A 26604-nucleotide genomic window follows, 5' to 3' on the forward strand; every position below is an offset into this window, starting at 1 on the left:
GGCCTCATTAGTGAAAATACATAACAAGCGTGCCATTTAGGAACACAGGATCTATTGAAAGCTGACTCAGTTATAAACACTAGTGTAAAAAGGCAAACGTTATTTCAGTAACAAATTGCTACATGTAATCCCATTTTATTTCATAAATTGGCTTTTGATTGAGATATTGGGCCAGTTGCGATAAGATCATGAGATAACACAGAGGAATAATTTGCATTAAAGTCTCCAAACTTAAATAAAGTTCAGTTGAATCTTTACAAAACGGGAACAAATTATTTAATACCATTTGAAAATAACACAACCTTATTAGATATTATTTTAATATATTATACGATGGATTACCTTGGGAATATATGTCCTCAAAGACAGAAAATATACAGTCGATTGTCCAAAGAAACATATAATACCTAAATTTAACATAGCTTGTTATTGAAATAACTTTATGGTTCATCGAATCTATTATTAGAACGCATGACTTAAATTCAAATTAACGGCACTCAAAATCTCCAAAGCAAAATTTGAAAAGGTTTACAATTTGTGCTGACTTTCAAAATTGTATGTATACTGATACATTGCTACTCTCCATTCACTGGATCATCGGTCATAGTTGTAAACTCTGTGACAGCTTGGGAAAGTCGATGTGGACACGCTGGTCGATGGTGTGTTTACCTCAACAAGGTTGCGATTGAGACTTTATCCAGTGCAACATCAGGAAAGAAGACAGACACAGTGGAGCCAGAATGTATGGATTATCTGTAAGTAGTGCATGGGGCCATGTTCCTCTGGGAAGACAAGGCTGTCACTACCTTTGGCTGTTCTTCCGAGTGTCCCTGTCCCAAGGAAAGATGCACGTCAAAAACATGGACTCGAGGAAATGCAGGTGTGTTCTTGTGTCCGAATCAGTCTTACAGTTTTAAGTTTGAAATGGTCGTGTTCTTACACTTTTGAGTATTCCTTTGAAATACTGGTGTATATAGGTACTTACTTACTTAGCAGACATGACGCCTATAGCACGCGCTGATATTGTAACAGCTTGGGTTAATGCAGTTTCTGTTAACACATGTTGCTTATGAATAGATATGAAATGAAGATATCAGTTGTCGACTGTCTCAACATGCTAGATGAATAATGCAGATATACACTGTTTAAGATGGATAAAGAAATGTTTTGACAGTCGAGGTAGGGTAATATGTTCCTGACTCAGATATGTGAACGAAATTCTCCTCTTAAAATGAAACCTTGGTTCAACTTGAGTAGAGTGCTTGAGACACAAATGGTGCGCATTCCAACACGACTTCCAAAGAGTATTACTTCGGCATGCATCAACCGTATCGCAATCTTTTACGACAACCGTCAATTCAAGTGGCGGGGCATCATCAGCCAGCATCACACCAGCAACATACCGTATCCGAGTCTTAACCTGAATGTACCTATTTTCAACAAGCGTATAATCCGCACACGACCGCTCGTAGCGCTTGTACACGCATTCCACATAGGAGCATTCACGTCTTAGTTTTCCCGAAAGCTGGCAAGGTCTTAGCGTCAAGATAGCCCGTGGTTGCATTTCATTGGTGCTTCCATCAACCCAAGCTCCGCAACTGAAGGCTTGCGTGTCAACGTATGCATCTGCATCATTTGACTGGCGAGAACGCTAACACATGTTGGCTCAGCTTGTATAAAGCTCTGTATGTAACACACAGCCACCTAGTAAGTTTGTAAACTTTGCCTTTGGTTTAGTCTCTGGGAGTACATATTACCTACTGTGTTCTATCACAAGGTGAGTTGGAAGAGTTTTCTAACCATATTGCATGCACAGTTTGGTAACTGTCTTCTATTTTGAAGTTACCATTTTGATCATTTATACCGTGGTAATACATCGTCATTAGGCCTCATTTTCAGTCATGCATACATATTCAAATTTAGGTCATGTTCATAATTCATGTAAATGAGAACTTTCCATATGTACTCTTTGTGAGTATAGGAAGCATAGTTAATATTAACTTGTAGGTGTTGGTACAGTGGCCTAGTAGCCTCACAGGTACATAAACGTATCGACTGGGCGGGACGTCAATACTCTCCCAGTAACAGGCTCACCAGCTACAAGTAAATGTGCTTCCTATAAATCAACAGTCTCATACACAACTGACATTTAGCCCTTCAGACTTATTGTGTATCGTTCTCTCGACATGAAGCGCTTGTGTACAGTGATTTTGTTGAACACTCATTGAAGAAAATGCTGTATGTTTTGAAAAGCCCTTCAAACAGATAGAGTACTATAAACCGAAATAGGATTAGGATTTGAATCTACAGGTGGGCACATATTTTTATAATCTGGAGATGGTTCCATGTGGATGGGTGTTAACAAGGTTAATTGAATCTTATGTTATTATTGTACAAGACAATAAAACGCTATGGCCCATGTAGAACCTGAATGGTGTTATAAAGAAGCTCGTTCGGGATGAGTCGACCCGTTGTGCTTGTCGCTATATCTCTTTTGGTCAAATCCTTGACGGAGGTGTGGGGCTACCATTGGTTTACCGTTGTGATATCAACTCACCGGTTTTGCAGACTACAGAAGTGACCAGCACCTTACATTCCCCCAAACATAATGTTACGTGATTTATCTACTGTAAACTACCAGTATTCCCCGTCCATACACTGAACATGTCATCATCATCATCATCATCATCATCATCATCATCATAATAATAATAATAATCACCCGAACCCTCTCTGCTGCATATTATATTTAATCTGTAAAACATAATAATAATAATAGGCCATTTATATAGCGCCTTTCCACGTCACAGGGATATGCTCAAAGAGCATATGCTGTTAGCTCAATATCGTAATGAATATTAAAGACATGGAGGTGTGTGATTATGAAGGTGTGTATGTGAATACATTTACTGTGCATTCATATCCTGTTATTTAGTTGACGCATCGGTTTCACCATTTCTGTGAATTAAACAAGTCTCATAACGGTCTCCATGGAAACAGAACATCATGTATCATACCTTTACCTGTAGTTTGTAGCATCACACTAGTAACGCGTGGACGTCAGGTAAGCCAACTCCTCTTGTCATCGGTTGTCAGTCAGCAACGGACGAAATGTATTCAATTTAATCAATCATGTATGCTATATACATGCGTATAACAGTATTACCTCCACATGATGACGCGCGTGTTTCTATTTCCCCCAGTGTGGGCTTTCCTGCGTGTGATAATATACATGTGATGGGCGATAATATACTGTATACATTTAGTCTTTGGTATTTTGTGACTGATTCTGTTTATTCTAGGTGTCTAGTTTAATTCTAACATATGGTGAGACTTTGAGACCTCTGTTTAAACCAAGTGCAGTTAGTATGAGCAATACCTTGTTACTGTATCAGTGTAGAGGTGGGCACGAGGAGTCGTTTGAATAATCTGCCCATAAATAATTTGTTAGTGATAAGCATGCGAGATATGTTTCATCGCTAGGACTCGGCTTTTTGTTATTATTGACAATTGAAAATATTTATTCTTAGCCCCATTTTTGATTCCTTATATCTCATGACCATGTCAACATTTATTGATATGGGTTCGAATCCTCCACTCGGCCCATTGATGATTCCCGTTGTACTAGTGGTCATGGGTTTCAGAGAAGTACTGAAACATCAGAGAAATGCGTCACTATGACCTTTATTCTACATTTCTCTGACATGCCGTGATGGATTCTTATGATGTCAGTCATTTTAGATCCATATTCAACATCGTGTATTTATACTTTATATATATTTCTGACAAATGCGCATTGTTATTTGACAAGTTCTGACAATGTCAGTAAAGATGAAAGTAATAGCTGTTTCAATCACACCACATGCCATGTTATAATGCCACGTGCATATCAGCATGTGCAAGTGTTTCTCATTAACACCACATGCACTGAATATGTGAGCTGGCTACATTCCCATGTAAGCAGCTGTTCAAGCGATAGTGCTATGGTGGGTGTTTGTTTTCTTGGCTCGCTGTATCGATTTCACTGTAAGGAAAATCGAAGGTGTACAAAGATAGGTGACTCTCACGGGGATGTAGATATGGGGCGAATACATGCTGACTGTTATGATAAAGGACACAGGTTGTTGAATGTTTGTGATCTCTTTCGTATGATGTTTTTTTAGTGTCCGTGAGGCCGTCTACCACTACATATTTTCAGCATACCCGCAGCTCCTGTGTTTGAATCTCCAGCGTGGGGGTGTATATACAACAGAGATTAGGGGTATAGACAGTCTGTCATACAGACCCTGAAACAAATATATACAACAGAGATTAGGGGTATAGACAGTCTGGCATACAGACCCTGAAACAAATATATACAACAGAGATTAGGGGTATAGACAGTCTGTCATACAGACCCTGAAACAAACATATCTATGAAAGACCATGCAAGTCTAGAATATGTGGCAAGTCTAGATTTCCACAGTTCTGACAATGAAGAAAGTCTCAGGGCTCCTTTTCATTATATTTTTATTTTACTACGAACTGTTTTTTTCTGTAAAATATGTTCATTTCAGAGACTTGTTAGTCTAGGGTGTAGATGTCTCCACGATAATATGCACTGTTTTGTTCGATAAGTTGTGTCGGTTGATCGTGTGTTCGAATCCCAGATTCGTCCCGATTATTAGCCTTGGGTTTATGTATATTGGATATGTCTACGATGTATCTGTGCTTTCCAGATTCGTCCCAATTATGAACCTTGGTTTGTCAATATCTTAGATATAGGTTTCTGTATACTCGGTATGTCTACGATATGCTGTAGGTCCATACTGCTCAGTCCTATAAGAAGTGAAATAGTTTTGAACCCAAACACGTCACACATTTACTCATCCAAAATAGGTGAGAACGTTTAGACAAAGTTGTGAAAATTATCGGAAGTGATGGTAATGAGGTAGAATTTAGTGATACTGTCCAAAGACAGTGACTGTTTCCGGTAGGCTTTTCTGTTGAATCTTTTAATGAGATGGTATGGTATGTGTGGGAATATTATTAGGATTACAGCGTATGATACGTAATCATTTGTATCCTAATTATATCAATACGACTATGTACGGAGATTTGTGGTTTGTGTTACTGTATAGGCAACAACTCCAGTTTCTAACATGGCTGACAATTTCACTTAGGCACTTTTTATTTGATAGTGTGACTGACTAATTCTAAAGATCGTGAAATACGAAAAATGCGGATATAATACTAACTGAATTTGTTACTAAGTCGTTTTGCTTTCACTTGTTTTAGTTTTCTTCATATTTGGGTCGGGCTTTTTTAAACAGGCTTAATTTCTACATTGTAACATATTTAAACATATTTCGTTAACTCTAGATTTAGGGAACCATCATTTATACATTTCTTTCGAGTATATCGACATCGATAAAATACCACCGTCAGTAGGTTAGCATAGAGTCGATAACAGACTATTGAGTTAGTAGTTGAGCATACTGTCGATAGACGACCGAAGTCAATAGTTGATCATGGAGTCGATCGAAGACCACAGAGTCAATAGGTGAGCATAGGGATGACAGAAGACAACAGAGTCAACCGTTGAGCATGGAGTCGATAGAAGACCATAGAGTCGAAAGAAGACCATAGGGTCGATAGAAGACCACAGATTCAATAATTGAGCATAGAGTCGATAAAAGACCACCGAGTTAGTAGTTGAGCATACAGTTCATAAAAGACTACCGAGTCAGTAGGTTAGCATAGATTCGATAAAGACCACCGAGTCAGTAGGTTAGCATACAGTCGATAAAAGACTACCGAGTTAGTAGGTTAGCATAGAGTCGATAAAAGACTACCGAGTTAATAGTTGAGCATACTGTCGACAGACGACCAAAGTCAATAGTTGATCATGGAGTCGATCGAAGACCACAGAGTCAATAGGTGGGCATAGGGATGACAGAAGACAACAGAGTCAACCGTTGAGCATGGAGTCGATAGAAGACCACAAATTCACTAATGGAGCATAGAGTCGATAAAAGACCACCGAATTAGTAGTTGAGCATACAGTCGATAGACGACCACAGTCAATAGTTGAGCATAGAGTCGATAGAAGACCACAGAGTCAGTAGTTGAGCATATGGTCGATATATGACCACAGATTCAACAGTTGAGCACAGACAATAGAGTCAAAATCCTGAGCATAAACTTGAAAGAAAACCAGTAGGCTCGATAGAAGACCATAGAGTCGATATAAGACCACAGAGTCAATAGTTGTGTGTAGACTCGATAGAAGACCACAGCGTCAATAGTTGACCATTGGTCGACATTGGCGGATATGAGTTCCTAGTAGGCTACGTTCGAGAACGTTGTAGAAAACTGACGGCATGTGTATATCCCATATAATATTGTGCTTTGTAACGTTTACTGACAGTGTCAACCCAAAGCACCCACACGTGTTTCCACCCAGGAAACTGATAATTAACCTTGGCCTGGTTGTACTGGGTTCTCACATACCAGTTGTCGTTGTAATAATGGGTGTCTGCATGATAGATTATAGCGAACGTGTCCTTCACATTCCTCTATAATGACATGGCAGCCTCTGGTTGGATGAACAACACACACACAAATAGATTCGTCCCATGTAGCAGGATGATGTATCATTTCAATTTGTACATGTTCACATTTTGGAGTAAAGACGAAACAGAGAAATGTCTAAACTGACAATTTGGGCACATTTAGCTTTACCTATACATTTAGTGTTGTACCACCGCAACAGGCAGTGGTGACCTAAGTAAGTCCAAAGCGCATGAACACATCTGACAACCTTTTAACCCATTGCTTACCCTTTTCCTCTCCACAAATTTGTACTAAAATGACTCAAGTTGTAACTCATGTGCATTGTTCATTGTATATCGGATTGTATAGTTCAAGCACCCTTTCCATGTTGGCATTGTTCATCGGAACCTTTGATGCCACTCAGTGTACTTGCTGAAACATTTACGTCCTAAAGTGTTGGGTGAGCATGACTGAGCTCAACACACAGAGTCCGCTCTTCACCTCTTCCTACTACAGGGGCGGTGGGGTAGCCTAGCGGTTAAGGCGTTCGCTCGTCACGCTGAAGACCCGGGTTCGATTCCCCAGATGGGCACAATGCGTGAAGCTCATTTCTGGTGTCCCCCGCCGTGAAATTGCTGGAATATTGCTAATGCGGCGTAACACTAAACTCACTAACTCACTCACTCTTCCTACTACAATGTGCCGTAATGAAGAAACTTTATGGATAACAACTTCTTCTATTTCGTGAGTCCGACGTTTCGATACACATTCTTGTACCGTTGCCATGCAGGAACTTCCCAACTTCTAAAATGCCACTCAAGGAAGTTACTCTGTGCCGGTTGGTTTATATTTATGTAAGGCTATGAGACTATGTTCAGTTACAAAGCCACTATTGTGTAAGGTACATTATTATACATACATACATACATACATACATACATACATACATGCATACAACTGCTCAAAGGCGCTTATTAACCAAACACATTTATGTGAGTTAATATATCATACGTTTATCATAAGTCAAACAGACTCCGATTTAGCTATAAATAGCCGAAGCTTGATTAGCAATTTGAAACAGTAATGAATGATAATGTCAGATGCCTACTTCCTTCGTCTGAACCTTTGTCCATTTACTTTTATATACTGAAAACTTTCCTCGAGTTAATTCTCTGCTTCTTTGGAGGGCCACTTAGACATATTTATTTACCACGGTGAGCGGTACATATAACAACAGACAAGCATGAGCTGCACTTTGGTCGGAATCTGAATGTTGATCAAACCTCTTTGAACCTTTTATGATTAGATGTGCTGCACGTTATAAACTGTAACAGTTGTAGACAATCAGGTAATGGAGATAAACGCCGAGTAAATACTCACTAAACAACTGTGACAATTAGTCTGCGGATTGTAAATGTCACTTACAGCCTAAACGTTATACAAGCCGTTATATTTGTACAGTTATGTGGCGCCATGAAAGTTGTATTGGAGTCATGCCCAGCGCGTGCTTTCTTTGTTCGTGTGTTTGTGTATTTCTGTGTAACATCCAAACATCCACAAGAAGTTTGATTTTCGGTTTGGCTCCGTGATAATATTATATATTCATTAAATCTATAAACATATGTACATATATTCCAGGAATTATATATGTTATTTTTTCATTGTTTTCCCCTTTCATGCAAGATACAAGGTATGTTTTGTACGTCGGTCTGTATCACTCTCTGTTGTATGGTGACTGCCACTACACGACGATAACAAAGGTGTTGGCAGGACACGTGTCAGGATTGCCTACTGGTTCTGACAAGGTACTCGTTCCGGCTTAAACACGTACATACATACATACATACATACATACATACATACATACATACATACATACATACATACATACATACATACATACATACATACATACATACATACATACATACATACATACATACATACATACATACATACATACACACACACATATACGTATACATACATACATACATATATACATGATACATACATACATATATGATGCATACATATATACATACACACACATATACATACATACACACACACATACATATATACACACACACACACACACATACATGCATACATGATACATACATACATACATACATATATGATGCATACATAAATACATACACACACATATACATACATACACACACACATACATACATACATACATACATACATACATACATACATACATACATACATACATACATACATACATACATACATACATACATACATACATACATACATACATACATACATACATACATACATACGACAGTCGACTGCGTGTGTTCAGGGATGAAGTCGACACTTATGTTGTTTACATATTGCATGTGTATGTCGTATACGAGATTGTATCTCCACCTGTCTCCACATGAATGACTGGGTTTGTCATAACAAAGACGTACATCTCAGCTTCCTCGTCTGTTTATCCATTCAAACCATCCAACACAGTTCGCATATGTCGGCAAGAAACTAGAAATGTTGAAAACACTCTTCTCCTCACAAAACATCTAATACTCTTCAGTAAAAACCGATACACGCTATGAATAATAGGAGTTTCACAGACTCAAAGATTCTTAAAAAGCAGCATAGGAAGCTGAGACAATCGACTGAAGCCTAGTCTCTGTAATTTTGACAATTAACCCATTTAAATTGAAAAGCAGCCCCAGTGAGATGCCTTAACCTAATGAAATCTAGACTTGCTTCATTTGGGGATTTAGCATTGCCAGGCAGTAGGGGAAACAATGTGGTTCAGGCACTGTGAGACCACGGTAACAAGGGTAACGTGATGTTGATGGAATCCGAATAGGCGACCTTGACCTTGGTTCTGGCGACGTATTGAAGGATCTCGCAACACTAGTATTTGATTTAGCGATAGCATCTATGCAACCTCAAATAACTTCCTCCTAAACCCCTATTACTCCTATTCTCTAAGTGTTATTCAAAATCGGGGTTCCCTTTAAACGTCTCTTCCCTCACTATTACTCTAAATACTTTCTGTGAAATTTATGTACGTTCGACGCCACTTCCTTAATGATAATACTTTAATCGCGCCTTTACCCCTCTATTTCCTCATACCCCAATCACACCCGTGAAGATCCGGGTTAGAATATTGATCTTCAGTAACCCATGCTTGTCGTAAGAGGCGACTAACGGGATCGGATGGTCAGGCTCGCTGACTTGACTGACACAGGTCATCGGTTCCCAATTGCGCAGATCGATGCTCATGCTGCTGATCACTGGATTGTCTGGTCCAGACTCGATTATTTACAGACCGCCACCATATAGCTGGAATATTGCTGAGTGCGGCGTAAAACTAAACTCACTCACTCATACCCCGATGTTGTCGGTTGTCACCACTGGTACAACTGCCCTTCTATTCAGGATATTCCATTACTAGCAATATCTATGAATAATGTTGATTCTTTTCAACAATTCACGGGACGATTTGAATAACTGTATAGCTTAGACAGGACATATACTTATGAAAGCCTGTGACGTATTTAACTGTTCATAACATTGCTTTTTTAACCTGTACATTTTTGAGGTTCCTAACATGTTATATGTAGACACTCTATATGGAATAGTTGCCTTGGTAAAAATAATAGGCTCGACTACTAGAATTGTAGACTTGACTGATTTGCGGTTGACATGGTATTTAATTCGAAATCCCGAAATCAATCACCATCGGTATACTGATTGTGCAAGTTCAACATATGCAACTGGAGACAGGCAAAGGGATACAAATGTTCATAGAGAAATGACTATCCGAGCCATAGAAAAACCTGTGAATACATTCATGTACGACAGACGGATGTCGGCAGGTGCCCGGGCAGCTCACTATCGACGATTAATATTATTTATGGGCACCCATTTTCAAGCGCTAGTTAATATTTACGTACACAATTACGATAACCAGCATGCAGAAAAAAACACTGCACAAACGTACGGTGCATAGATTGCTGTGCGTGAAGATGTACTGCTCACCGACCGATGATTCTGAACCAGCATGACGTTGCCGTTCTAATTACGTCGTTAGCGTTATGCTGTTCCATGCTGTTTGCAGCGCCCGTAACAGGAGTCCTCGGTGCATTTCTTCAGTAATTAACGAGGGCTTTCTCAATAGGTCATGTCATAACATAAAAAGCTTCTGTTCCTGGAAGTTGGTGACTTTGTGTCTGTTATGTACCGGTGCTTATAAATCCTGACACTCAAGGCTGGGTTACGACAAGGATGTGTGATTGGTCGGTGTTTCTTTATTCTAAGACAATACACACTAAGCCTCCTTAGGCTTCAAAATGGAGCTGTTAAGAATAACTTTGCAATGTTTAAATGATCTTCCAGTCTGAATGTTATGATAAGTATTGCTTAGGCATAATAATTATTGATTACAGACAGACATACCTTCGGTGTGTCGACGTTGACGTTCTAAAATAATGACGATAAAACCTTTATAATGTCCATAATCAGGAAGAACATAAGGGAGGTGTCAATGCGCAGCGGAATTTATTTTGAACTTGTCTTTATATAATCAAACAATAAAATCTGAATTGAATGTTTGAAGTTAAGCAACGTTGCGCGCGGAGAGTCCTTGGATGGGTGACCGTGTTTGGCAGCTTAACTCCTGAGAGGCTCCCGGTTTCTAGGACGTCAGTCTTGCCCCACAACGGAGCGCATGTGATACATGTGGTCTCATCCTAGGCAAGTGAGTTTGTTCAAAATTGCCTCTGTTCACCCAGCAGAAAATGGCTACTAGGTGGAACAGTCATGTGACTATTCACCTTCTAGCGCTTCACGGGCAGCTTGGGTTATCCGGGGAAATAATAATAGCGCTTTGAGCAAGATATTCATCCTGGAATGGCGCTATAAAAGTGGACTATTATTATTATATGCATTGTAAATTGGCTGATCTGAATTGCTGTAGATAACCTTGGATCAGGTCGTTCTTAAGATATAATCACCTGAAATAAGATGCACTATTTTACAAAGCTCAGTGTTATGTAATGCAAGAGAATTCTACCCACGACAAGAGCCTGATTACGTCAAAACAGACCAAAAGACGTACTTCAAGTTTTCTTTCCCGGTCACAATGTTGTCACAGACACGTCAGCATTAATCAGGCAACTTGTATGTTTCATATGTGCTAACACTACATGTTGTTGTATACGCTATGAAAATAAAAATTACTCATTTCAAAATGGTAACTATGGTTTTACTCTGATTAAAACAAAAATAAAACTGAAAAGTGAATAACAATTCCTGGAACATCTGTAGCTCGAACTGAGCGTCAAAGATAGTCCCAAAAATGTTCGGAGCGGTTCACATCGGGGCTCTTTGTGGGTCGTGGCAATGTTTCGATGGCCTTGTTCTGTCCTTGGGTGATGACGGCTCGAAAATGGCGAGGCCTGGCGTTGTCATCCAGGAACGTCGGACGACTGACAAGTTGGCGGTTATCAATGGCCGGTGACTACTCAGTGACCTCGGGTATCCAACCATATTACCCACATGTCTCTACAACAACAAGAATATTTAAAGTTTATGAGATAATGAAATTTAACAGAAGACAACCAAAATCATGTCTAATCATTTCTTCTATAGAAACACTGTCAATTTAACAGTTGAAAGTTGCTGTTGACATTGAATTGCAATAAGTTCAAATTGATCACAGTCCGTCAAATGGAGATACCCCTGAACGCGAAAAGTGACAGTCTCTTTAGTAACGCGTATAGCCACCTTGAGCTTGCACACAGGCCGTGCAACGTGGCCTCATTGAGTTCACTAGAGTCTGAAAGACTGCCTGAGGCCACTGGTTCCGCTCAAACACCAATCCGTATTCCAATTGTGCAAGTGTGAGTGGCTGTCTACCTGCCCCAATCCTCCGTCCAATTTCGTCCCAGAATGTTCAAAGGCAGCCATATCCGGGAAAGAGACGGCCATGGAAAAATGTTAACGTTATTCTGAGCCAGATGATCCATCAACACCCTTGCTGTGTGAGGGCTGCTTGCGTTGTTGACGTGTCAAAACTGGCCCCACATATGGCCGTCGGCAGTGGATTCCAGCAGCCCGAAGACGACGCCTAATCGTATCGCTGGACACTGCTCCACTTGACCCAAGAACTAAGGCTGCTGTTACTGTTTCTGCTTGAGTTTGGTTCTTTAGATGAGTGACCCGGATGAACCGATGTTGTGTATGAGTTGTCACTCGTTGCCGTCCGGTACGGGGACGATCAGCAGCAACCCCGGTTTGCTGATGACGTTGAGCAAGTCGTGTAATGCGGTAAGATGACAGCCCGATTGCCTAGCTGCAGCGGTTGCAGAGCTACCTCCGTGCAACTTTCCAATGGCCATTCCCCTCTGCTCAGTCGTTAGTCTAGGCATCGTTTGTGTGGCGTGTACACCTCCTAGCGTCAATACTGAACTGTTTTTTGACACAAGCCTTTATAAAGAATACCTCAGAGTGAAATGCATGCTTTCCACCCAGAACCGTCGACGCACGTGCTAAAGTTATGGTTTTGCTGCACTGTTGGTGTGTTTGTGCGAATGGTTCGTATGGACGTCAAATTGCATGACATCATCTCATCTGGGCTCATTACGTCACTTTACCATGAAAGTTCCATAAACATGAACGCTTACCTTCATGAAATTTCATTTTTTCGAAACGTGCGTTTCTTTTGCTGTTCAGTATATTATATGTGTCAATGAAACCTTTCATTTCGGAAGTCTTGACATAAGATATCTGTTTAAGCAATACCTAACTTTTTCATAACCATTCAAAACACGTTTGTCGGCAGCAGGTTTTGCTCACAGCTCAGAAAAGACTACTGTGACTTAAATGTAGCAACAAAGCCATTTCCGTTATCCAACAATGTTAAACACACTTCTTCTTTAAGTGGCATTTAGAAGCTGGTTTGATGAAGAGGAACACTTTTTTATGGATAGACAACTTCTATTGCAATAGATGCGACGTGTCGGTGTAGATGCTACCACCAGTAGTGTCATCACACTGTACTTCAACCTCTTCAATTGTAGATGCTACCACCAGTAGTGTCATCACACTGTACTTCAACCTCTTCAATTGTAGATGCTACCACCAGTAGTGTCATCACACTGTACTTCAACCTCTTCAATTGTAGATGCTACCACCAGTAGTGTCTTCACACTGTACTTCAACCTCTTCAATTGTATAAACTTAAATACCCTTCATGTATATATTCTCCTTGTGATAAAGGTTGTGTACCACTTGCTAGATAACGGTGTTTCCATCTACACCGAAACGTCGCATATATTGCAATAAAGAAGTCATCCGTCCATAAAAATTGTTTCCCTCGAATCTGAAAGACAGAAGTTAAACCGATTGTCAATTACAAAACAGAATTTGATCTGAGACAGATCCGGTACGTCTGCTGTTTATGCCATGGACTCAATAAATCCACATCATTACCAAAGTCTAAGTAGCCATGGCTGTATTTCGCCCATACCAGCATGTCGAACATCTAAAGATTAGGTCATTAAAAGAAACCTGCCGGAACTACGCGTGTTATTTTGTCTGTGTTTTTGTTGTTCCTTTTTGTCAGTCAGAAGGTGCACCAGACCGACTGAAGTCCAGCCTGGAATATACATCAGATACATTTTTTCCAGTTTTGGAGAAGGAATTTATGACTCAAGAAAATGCAATGGCAATAACTGCAATGTAGGAATGCAACTGCAAGAGTCCTGTGGTGAATGACTTGGAATGAGGCATTGACTGAAGTAGTTGTGTACACCTCTATTCTATTTCAAGACGAAGCTACGTTTACTTCTCACATATTCAGGGATTTTTTTTGGGCTTCATGGCGCTAGTTCCCTAATTAAATTGTTTCTCTATAATGTATGAAAGGCAGCTGTAGTCTTTGATCTGTTACTCGTTCAGGCGTGGTCGTTTCCTTCAAATGCTATTCTTATGAGTGTGGTGGATGTGGGTTTAAGTCGCATTCAAGATTATTGCTCGAGACTACAGTGCATGACGTTCATATGTGCATGCGTGTGTAATCTGTGAGTTGGTGAGAAATATTCTCCTTATCTCCAGACCTGCAATACTCACTCAAACTGTCACATGAGAGTCATGTTCGACCAGACGTGTTAATAATCTAATATTTCAGTGATATATAGTTGCTTATGAGTACATCAGTCTGGACCATACTGGTTAGTGTAACGTACTTTCCTGTTTGTAAATATATGTATATATGAAAACGTCGCTATCGTCAGCCGAAACAGATTCCGTGGGGCATAAAAGTCGAAATAATGATGAAATTATAAATATGGATTACTGAAACAGTAACGACAGCAGGTGTTTGAGTGAGCCACCTTGTCCTGCCCTACCGCTAGCACCCGACACTCGTACAATCTGCATCAACCAGCCAACCAACGTATCAAGCAGATTCCTGTGAGGAAAGCCCGCGGGTACTCGATTGAATTACTTAATTCATTCAAGGCTACAATGTAACATGATGAGGTTTCCAATACGTATATATATGTATACGGGTGTATACATGGTTAAGTACATACATTGATATCTAATGCAAGGATCAGCACACTCTGCACAAATAGACAAATAGTCCTAACAGCTGCACAAGGTGTCATTCGTCACCACTCGCCCCTGTCCGTAACCACCAAGAAAAGGCTTGTCCCGGCATAACACGAGTTGATCACGAATGGAGGAGGGCAAGCGTAACAGGGCAGTCAAACCAGTTACTCCGTACAACTTCCTGCAACATATGCCCAAGACTAACGCTTAGTCCCTGAATATATATATATACAAATAAACCCATTTAAATTGAAAAGGAGCCCCAGTGAGTTGGGAGATTCAGTAACTGAACCTGGGAAAATCTAGACTTGCTTAATTCAGGGCTTTAGCATAATGTGGTTCAGGGACTGTGAGACAGACTACTTGTGCCCTGGCGTTATCGTCGGGTAATGACAGTCAGTGGTAGGCTTCGCACATGCGCGGAGGAGACGGAATTTGAGCATGCCATAAGTTAATGTTTTCATTCTCATTTCATCACCTGACTGACAGACTTTGCGGAAAGTGGTCAACTGTATTCGTGGAGCATACAAACCCAGAGAAACCCCCGATGTCACTGCCATATTGACTTTCATCGTCTAATAAGCTTGCGTGTTGATACGACAACTCAGTTGTTGAATATCAACACCACAAGAGATCCATTAAGTCAGTAACAGTCAACCTAATTAGATCCGAAGACTCAAAAACCACGGTGCCTTGTAAGTATTTAAAGACTGTTTTCCTTAATGTTGGTCTGATTGCAATCTATAACCATTTCCTCGAGAACCGTTTACCGTACACTGATCGTCACACTCAAGTTGCATCCCTTTTTTAACCAACTGTAAATGGCGTACAAAAGAAGCTTCGACCTACTTCAAGAGCCGGATGTGTAATTTTGGTCCCCTTAAATATGTTGCACCATCAGCCAATACCACTAGACAGACAGGTAATTTCATGCCTTTGCTTTGTAGGCCAGAGTCATGAACACCAAGGAATGTGATTTATGCGCATGTGTCGCAATTCTTCATTTCTGCAAAACCCGACATACCAATAACGCAAACCTAGCTCGTCTTTCTCTAATTTCCAGAAGTCATTCTCGTCATGATGCGAGCCGTAAGATGTATGCAGTAATATATCAGCTAGGTGTTTGCTTAACGTCTGTCACGATGATAATTCTGAAACAATTATGTCTGTGTTCGGCGGCACCTGAATGTACGGTTCAATACATTTGTTGGCTTGCTAACCTAGTTAGCGGAGAGGGTTTTTGTACTGCACATGAATCCGATATTGTTGGAATGGCTGATGTTTGAGGCTTTGGAATTGAGGTCTTGGTGTGTATGTATCATTTAAGGAGGTGACATTGTTTCCTTCTGATGTGCTGATGGCGAGACACTTGTTCCAGTTTGGGCAATAACCATACTGGTAGACTTTATTCAGTTGTTCATGATTATAGATATGAAAGAGTGCCAGTTATCTCTTATATCTAAATAAGTGAAAATCTACATTTAGTGAAAACCCTGGACTGTTTTAGTGTAGGATCTAGATGCCTCCGTCATATAATATGATGTGTTCATGTTGGGATTGAAAGGTAACATATACGCAGTTATGGATTCAAAGGCTAATATCTAGTTGTTTTCACCATTCTCTTCAATTTTTCCTACTCACTTTTAACGAAAAAGGGACAGAGGTTTTCAAGACAGTATCGAAGTATGTAATACTTTCTCCTAAAGTGGGTGTTGCATCCTTAATTCATATTTCAATCGGTTGAAAGTTTACAAAGAACCAGATAGTTGGTAGACTCCTACTGATAGGTTTACTGTATATATTGTTACTATTTAGAGCGACTGTTTATACTTTTCAACTGAAGGTCCGTTGTGAGATAGAGATACGTCTTATGATTACCATATCATGTACATCCCTCATTCTGACTAGAAAACATATAAAGGCGAAAATGTTTCAATAATCCCATGAATGATAAAAATGACATGATATCATGGGCATGTATTTATGAGGCACTTCGGTGATGATACCACTTGTTCGTGAATAGGTGATCGTATCCTGACATACCTGTCACTACTGGTCAATTGTTGATCTAAAACAGCACGGGAAAGAATAAAATTGGAATATCGTCGGACATTAATTTTGTCACTGATGCATCATCCATATTTCATTCTACATGAGAATGTCTTCAGAACTTTGCAGAGGTCCTGGATGTTGTAACCGCGATCCATCAACCCCCGAGCAAAAGTCGAATGACGCTATTTGAAACATTGGTAGAACGAGCATGTGTGTTTGTACCTGAAGGTTGTGGCAGGTAGACTCTGGTTCTGTTAGAATATTGTGCGTCAGAAAGGGAAAGGTGACTATGGGACAGTTGATGTCAAAACATTCCCACAATTGACCAGCTTGGGCGAAATGGTGTTGTGTAGGAAAATACAACTGAAATTTGAAATATTCTTAGATATTACATGGGAACCAACATCCAAAGTGACCATATTTTGGAATTCACTCTGGTTTTCTTCCAGTGCAGGTATTTAGAAAGGGGCGTAGGCAAGCGCCGATATCTTGAAAAGGTTTGATTGGACTTATTCAATTTTATTTGAAACTAACACAAAAATGTGTGTTCCTGTATACCATAGGCGACATCGCCAGTTCAATTCTATTCCTCTCCTGTGTAGTTCCTGTGCGCAGTTTTTATCGTGTACGTGTATTTCTGGTGTACCTGTATGTAGTTTTAAAACCACTTTAAGAATGGTTACTATGGAACCATTCGTATGCTTAAGGAAAACTGTGGCAAACACAATTCATGAATACACTTAGATCTGAAGTGTTTGTGACGATATGCAGACAATGCCATCTGTCCATGTTGACATTTCATAAAAGCACTTAGTGAATAAAGAGATATATGTATATAAATAATATTTCAAAATGATTAGTCTAAGAAGCCTTACTTTATTATTCTCCCATGAATTACTTGATTCTGATTGGTCAAATATGAGTTTCAAATTCATTAAGGCTTACACAAACTCATCTGACCTGCTCGATTGTTATTCTGGCTAGACACAGATACACTCCTCCTCCACCTACACTGTGCTCTCTTCGTTCAACCAGACAGATGTTGCGGGGGGTATGTAAGTACGCGTCTAAATAATGTAAGCCACGTGGGTCTCTCTGCACGTCTATGCTTGTGTGCTTTTCACGTCTTCATAGACAAACACTACTTCAAGTCATCGAGGTTGTCAGGACGTATTTCAAACTCTTGCTTCCTCCGCTGTAGCAACAAAGGGTGGGTCTCCGAGTGTGAAATTTCTATTTCCCATTGTGTCTGTTGCCGTTCCCTCTTTTCTCGTCAGTAGGTATGGGTAATAGTTTAGTTGTTGTTTAAATTATGTGTTGTTCTGTGTTGAGCTTGTGAAATTGGGAAAACTTTGTTTGTTTTTATGGAATGTTCTGAGGCTAGCTACACGCCATGAACAGCCATGTTGTGTTTCTGTCATGTTTCATGTGTTTGCACTGGTAACTGGGTAACACTATACTGTGGTTTTGGGGAAACCGCCGTAATCTGGTCCTCGTGCGAATGAGAACAGTGGAAAACATTATATACTGCTCAAAGAAGTTAACGAACACGCGGTGCTTTCATGTGACCATAATAAATGGGTGATATTATGAATGTATATGGTGCCATGAAAGATAAATCACAGTAATGTGGTTCTTAATTTATTGTGAACGGTATATACCCCATGGTATCTAAAGTCATGAATGATAAACTATGGTGATATGAAGGACATTAGTGTTTCTTAACATATTTGAATAAAGTATAAAAGTGCGATGACTGACCACATATTGTAATACGAAGGAAACTCCTTAATCTAGTTTTAGTAGTATATCAATATAAGGTGTTATAGTAGACTTAATATTGGAATAGAAAATAATCGGATGTTCCTTAACTCCCTGAAATCGTCGTGAGCAGAATATAATCTTGCAGTCCAAGTAATAATATATTTTATTTGATGGAAACGGGTTATTGATTTTTGCGATGACATCAAGTATCTCCAGCTTAAAGGACAGCCATCCATGCCGACACGGCGTCCACATCATACGAAATGGGTAACGGAGTGGATGATCAAGAAGACACCCGACATCCAGCTATAAGGAAACTGTTGATAAATACATACTTGATGTAGGGCTGGTACTCGGGTACTCGGGTACTGGGGTTGCGTGGGAGGTGACCTGGGTACCCACGGGACTACCCGGATCAGTTAAGTAAGTCATTCTGATATGTCGTGATATGTCGTGAAAGTACAACTCCGTTGTTATACTGCCAGTAGTTAATGTCCATATGTCTTCCTGCCTATGCTTGCTGTTCATCGGACGTATATGTATATTTCAGTAAAGAAAACTTTCCAGTCAGCCTCAGTGTAAAATGAGATTCGCCAGGGCTCCTAAGCAGAGACTTTGTATCAATTCCTGAATCTTACAGCGGGTACCTGGTGTGATCAGACTATTTGATGTCGGCTACCATGGTAGTAAATATGGACCCGTCAGGGTCAGTATATGATTATGCATGGTAGACAGATCACACAGGCAATACGGTAGGCTTCTCATATGAGAGAGGTGAAAACATTCTAAGATATGAAGTGGGGATGACAAGGGTGTCAGCAGGCTTGAGTCAGTGGTCCACATTAGAAGGTTCGCGGGTTAACCACTGACAGAAGTAAAAACAGTGGCAACATCTAATACCCCCTTCCCCAATAAAGGAGAAACAACAGGCCAAACGTCTTGAAAAATAATCAATGGTGTGTCATTCGACAGGGACAATGTACCTGTGCTTAATTCTTGACTTGACTGTGGCGTTAAACTCATCGAACATCATCCATAAATACACGATATGACACCGTCATATATACACGTCTCCTCAAACATGACAAATGACGAGAACTGGCAAACATTGTGACGTAGTTTCTGATGTATAGTACTGTACTGCTTCTGCTTCTATGCCAGATTAATGCAGGCATTCCGATCTATTGGTGGATGTGTGTGCACCTCGATGGGCATGATGAAACATAGCAGCAACCAACTCTATAAACACAGTGCAGTTAGTCCCAGAGCTTATCACCCTCTGTAACCTGGGACTCCTGCAGATAAACGTCACAAACAATATGAAACAATGTATAACAGTCTGCGCCCAGGGTAACAACACTCTGACTGTATATATGTGTGGTGTATGTCTACAAACCAACACTCTGACTGTATATATGTGTGGTGTATGTCTACAAACCAACACTCTGACTGTATATATGTGTGGTGTATGTAAACAAACCAACACTCTGACTGTATATATGTGTGGTGTATGTCTACAAACCAACACTCTGACTGTATATATGTGTGGTGTATGTCTACAAACCAACACTCTGACTGTATATATGTGTGGTGTATGTCTACAAACCAACACTCTGACTGTATATATGTGTGGTGTATGTCTACAAACCAACACTCTGACTGTATATATGTGTGGTGTATGTCTACAAACCAACACTCTGACTGTATATATGTGTGGTGTATGTCTCTGTATATATGTGTGGTGTATGTCTACAACTGTTTCACGTGTAGAGGTCACAACGACCACGCTATGTAATTTCTCGGTTAATTTAATGTGTAAACTATTTCATTGATTTATCATCCACGTAACTCGTTTAGCTGGCTTAAGTTTGGTATGTACATTAATCAATGTATATTTGAAAATTAAGCAAACTATGCGTTTTGACATAATGCCTCATAGGTGTGTTTTGACATAAAGCCACTTGCAGCAGGTGATTTTGGTTTCAGTATTTCAGTATGTGTTATCAATAGATGCGTTCGTTACTTCTACGTTTGAGTTTAATTCATTTTCGATTTCCTTAATACGCCAACTAACCTACAACTGTATTGAATGCAATGAGTGAGTCAGAAATGAAATCTTTCCACAACAGGAGCTAGGAGTTACTGATACAATAATGTAATGTATGCCGAAATTAGCCAGGTTTAGTAATCAACACACAGTACTCCAAAGTAATGACAATGGCAGTACACAGTAGACTTGCAGTACAAAACAACAGTATCAGTACTATTGTAATACCAGTGTGAAACAAATGGCAGCAGTAATAGCAATAGCACAGCGATAAGAATATTCTTCTATGAGCTACCTTGGTCAGACTCCTAGATATGCCTAGGCTGGTTATCCAAGGTGAAAAGATGCTGTACTGTGAGTTGACAGAGGCATGTGCTTGCCGCTTATATAGTACCCAAAAGCTTCTGAGCTTCCAGAAGGTTCTATACTATGCCGAATTAGACTTTGCTGAACTAGGATTCTTTTGTCTCCATACTATTGTCTTATTTATAGTACGTTGTTCACCACTACCCTCTACGGAATCTGAAAAGAAACAACGCAATATCATTAGAGCACTACCAATTTGTAACTGTGTAATGTATTTTCGCCATGTATGATTACACTAACAGGTGTCGAGCTATGTACGTAGCATTGCCTGGCCCGAACACTGTCTTGATGGGAGATAAATGCATAGACATGGTGAATATGTGGCTCCTTGCTTGTATAATTACAGGTGTACAAATACATCAACTCACTGATAATTTTTCATTAAATGCGTCACAGTGTATTGATTTGTGAATTTAGTTAATTGAGAATGTAATTGTTAATTACAGCTCATTTCTGTTGTTTGTTGGTTTCACACTTAATTCTTGTACAGTCTGATTCCCTGTTAACGGTTCCGATTGGAGACTTGGTAGATACCATGTTATTGTACCCCGACGGCGACGGTTGTTGTTTGCAATAATATCAACCACTTGATTGTGTTATCTAATCCCGGTTATTTACAGGTATTTACAACGGGAATTTGTGTGTGGGACTTTCAGTAGACGAAGACTCAAAACTGGTGTAAAGTCACCATCAGAATAATTTCTCCGATGCATTAACATTTCGTAAGAATGCTGAAAAGATTCCGTCAGGGAGCGTACAAATGAGTTGATGTAAAATACATCCTTGTTGGACACCTATTACTCCCACTGCCTGCAGTGAGTCTCCCGCGTTATGCCAAATGTTTTTTCAGGGTACGTTATCATGTATGGAATCGGCAGCTGGTAACGACATTACTCGTGTGGATGTCTGGAGTCGTGGATCTTGTTACTTGATTAATAGCGAGCTAATGGCATACCCACATCCATGCTTGTGGTTAAGTGGTTTTGAGAAATCGTGCCCCCGACTTTCGTATCTGAGCCGTGCTGATAGTAGTCCGCATGCATGTCCAACTGCGTCGTTCCTGTCTCCTTATGATAAATCACACGTCGGAAATAGCCAACTCAGCAAATCGCTTCCTTCTTTCCCAGTGAATGCTAACCAGTGTTTCTACACATGCCAAACTATTCTGATTAACCCGTTAACACAAAAAGCCTGCGGGTGCATGGCACATGTACGTCGAAGGAGAGTGCCAGTACACGACAAATGTGTAGACCAGGGTTGAGGTCTGTGTAAACGTCAATAGTACAGTACCAGTTAAAACAACTGCCAAAGCTACATAGATTTATGAGTGAGTGAGTTGGGTTTTACGTCGCTTTTATATTCCAGCAATATCACGGCGGGGGACACCAGAAATGGGCTTCACAAATTGTACCCATGTGGGAAATCGAACCCTGGCCTTCGGCGTGACGAGCGAACGCTTTACCCACTAGGCTACCCCACCGCCCCTGTATATGCATGATTGGTGTTGGTTCTGATAGAGAAATGATTAGTGTTATAACATGTTCACATGATTAGTCTATGAGTGGACGTATATATGATTAAGTTGTTTCTATTATTGTTTTATTTCTTGTCACGTGGTACTAAAACATTACTTATTCTATTCTATCTACCATTGAAATGTAATATTTTGTGTGCCCTTACGCAAACAAGACGATCGGTAAAGCATATTGATATTATTCTGTATAAGCTCCATCTCTTTTTACTTATACTATACTAAGTCCACTATCTGTCATCCTTATTTGCGGGAATCTAAATTACCTATGTACATACCCAGGAGAGGATATGCTAAGTTGGAGAAGTTAATCCTAATCCTTTTCTCTGTGAATAAAATATGTTTAAAACAAAAAAATAGAGGACTAGTTTCTGCGTGTATTGTGGAGCGTGAAACAGCTGCTTATTGCTCCAACAGACACGATGTGAGGTATTTCCCTCAGCTCTGTGTATCTGTGTGCAGGTGTTTCTGTACGTACATGTATGCAAGTAAGACTGAAAATAGCTGACGCTACACAAAACATACATACCAGTACATGCACTCACGGAGGTCCTTCTTAATGGATGTTTATGTCTCCTACGTGATTGTATGCAAAATGGCCTCATGGAACGCGTTCGTCTAAACAATATGTTAGCAATCCCTGTGAAGCTATATTTATTGCATCGTTCATGTGAAAAGCAAGGTATTGATTGTGTTACATGAAGGCAATGCAAATACAAATATACTCATGAGCATTAACCAAGTACCATTACCTACATGTAGCATATGCTTTGAAAACCATTATTGATTCCGCGTATGATAACTGTAACTGTTGCATAGTTTACTCTCATTAAACACACACAAAAACAAACCTTGGTAACTATTTACTTGCAGTCTGAGAGGATACACACTGTCAATACTGCCGGAAAATATGGTCCCCCTGCCTACGACACAAATATGATTGTCACACAAATCTCAAATAATGATTGTAGTGAACTACCACTGGTGACCACATCGGCACTAGTCAACCCCCCCCCCAACTCTCCCCCTCATACTGACAGTCGTATTGGTATCCCTACAATTCCTCATGAAGTGCCTGCGCCAATATCTGTAAATTATGAACAGGAATATCTCTAGCTCAAACGTGGCGATGCGGTTCGATATCGGGTCTGTTTGCGGGCAGTGTTTCGATGGCGTTTTCAGCAAATAGACGATGACGGCTCGATAACGGTGAGGTCAAGCTTTGTCATCCATGGATTATCAGTACTTCCTCTTGATAACATTGACAATTACGTACCCAAGTACAGTACTGACATCCAGCTTGCAGTCATACGAAGCTCACTAGACACCATCACTCAGCCACACCAAAGGGTTCAGTTGCAAGGGTCATCTCCTGGTGATGACCCATCGGAAACGAGTAGAAGATGGCGACTTTCATCAGAGAATTGAACCTTACACCAATGAACCTTACACCATGTCTTCAAGTTGCCTTCAGCACGCCAGACGTTCCTGCGTGCCTATCTGTGAAGGAACGTCTGATCGGACGACTTGCCACTTCCTCGGTATGGGTCATGGGACTGCGTCGTGCCAGAGAAATTAGGACGGTTATTGGTCTTCCTCGGTCATCCAGACCTTCACGAGACGACTAGCACCGACGTGCCAACACCTGCATCATTTATTTTCCGCAAGCTTGTTTGCTTGCCATGTCAATTAAAGTTATTTTCTTATTCAGAAAACTGTAACGAAAGTTCTACTATTCTCAAATTTATACCGCAATGTCCTTGGCGCCTTTGCAAGTCAACATGCGATCCATTGCTTTTAAGCTATTGTGTGGAGCACGTGCTTTACATGTACAATCCAGTATGCTAAGGTATGATCGCTTGATTGGGCAAAACACCTTTGGATTCAGTTGGTGCTTAGTTAATGCATATAGACATATGTCAAAGGAGCAATAAGGCTGGTTACAACTAGTGAGACTGATATACACCATAGTATAAAGTCAACACAGTCATATCACTAGTTCTATAACAGCCTATAAAAGGCACTCAGTCATGGGATGGATGTATGCGTCGGCTGTTTGAAATCATCCAAAGCAGTTTTGTAAGATGTGATAATGGAAGGTTTTCATCAAATGGTTTGTGGATTAGTCATAACCACCTGTGACCTATAAATGAGAAAGGATGAGCCTTTTTGTCTGCTCTGTTCTTGAGCAATCCTTCATGCTGCCATTTCTATACCACTGGAGCGCCCTGAGTGCCAAATGGTTTGACTTTCCCGGTGTGCAGACTGCAAACATCGGCATGTGCGTAACAGACACGCCTGTGTTACACAACTGTGAGCCTTTTTATTTCGAGATAAGAATCACACAGTTCTTTTCCGTCTGAAATGTGGCCATTATCATTGCATTCTCGGAGCGGTGTATCCAGCGTCGTTGCCTTTATAGGCACAGAGTATCATGTCTGATAACATATCGCTTGGGTAGCCAGCCCTGTTGACAGAGCGTATAGACAGCTAAAGTTAACATAACCTAGATACTGCGACCACTGTATAAGATTTTATATAGTATAGTAATGAAAACTGTGCTTCATACAAAGTGATGTTATAATAAGTATTCGTCTCATCAATATTTTATCATAACAAATTCAATGAAACGGATACCTGATAACAGGCGGCATAGCGACATACCGTGAAGGAGGGTCGGTATAACAACTCAGTTAAGGATGTCAATATCGGATGTAGCAGACCGATTACGTTGATACAGGCGATACAGCTGTTTTGCATACAAGACACAAGAAGGTTGACAACACCCTGTGAATCATGTTCCAAATGTCAACTTGGCTGGTTCTGGTCCTGTCGTAGGTGTCGTTCGTCTCATCACAGACATGTTCTGTGGGGAGCAGGTCTGGTAAAACACATGCGTCATGTGGGTGGGTATTTCCTGCTGCACATTCATCTCTTCGCTGTAGATTGTCCTTGTCTTGACTTCAACCATGCATGACGGCGACGTGGAGGCAACACTGGACGCATCTCTGGGGACGCTGCTGGGGACGAATGCTGTAGTCCCTCAACCGGCTGCGTTCGGTTCTTACACTACTTAGTCTCAACCCAGGAATTGGGGGAGTGGTTAAGGTGGCAGTTTTGTATCGATTCCGTAAATGCATAAACCGAGTATGTTTGTCTGATTGGACACGGCCAGCTCTTGACATGTCCTAAGTGGTGCCCTGCTAAAGATAACGTATCCAAAGAGGGTGACACTCTCTGTATAAAGCGCACGCAATGAGTCAGTTTGTTTAAACTCCAATATTAGCAACCACTGATCCATATCACCACAGATTCAGCAACCGTTGATGCATATCACGATGGGTTCAGCAATACTTCAGACACTTCAAGGTAGGTCCCAAAATCCGTACTTCTCAAACAAAGAGTAATCACAAGCATAATCGCACCGTGCGTTCATAGGTGGTGATAAACAGTATGTTAATATACACTGTGCGAATACATAGAGTAAGATGTATACAGAGAGTATACACCTGTATGTGTTATTTTTTATACATATATACATAAGAAGTTTATTGTAGTGTGAAGAAACATTGGAAGTCATTTCAAATGACAGATAATGAATTTGTATCGTTCAAATGATATATAATACGTTTGTTAAATACGTTAATGAACAATATATCAATATTATTCTACACTGCTTATACTTCCACACGAATGCGCCACA

General features: G+C 40.3%; 1 protein-coding gene across 1 annotated transcript in view; it reads left to right on the plus strand.

Moving 5' to 3' along the window:
- Positions 1 to 1633: 1633 nt before the first annotated feature.
- The window catches only part of LOC124286810, a 30171-nt gene continuing 5200 nt past the window's right edge, over positions 1634 to 26604 (plus strand). The window contains exon 1 of the mRNA XM_046723244.1: positions 1634 to 1777. The gene's annotated coding sequence lies outside the window, so the exon portion shown is untranslated. The remainder of the gene's footprint in view (positions 1778 to 26604) is intronic.

Source organism: Haliotis rubra, unplaced genomic scaffold (assembly GCF_003918875.1).
Source record: "Haliotis rubra isolate DU_JTF1 unplaced genomic scaffold, ASM391887v1 Scf391, whole genome shotgun sequence".
NCBI classification, from domain to species: Eukaryota; Metazoa; Mollusca; class Gastropoda; order Lepetellida; family Haliotidae; genus Haliotis; species Haliotis rubra.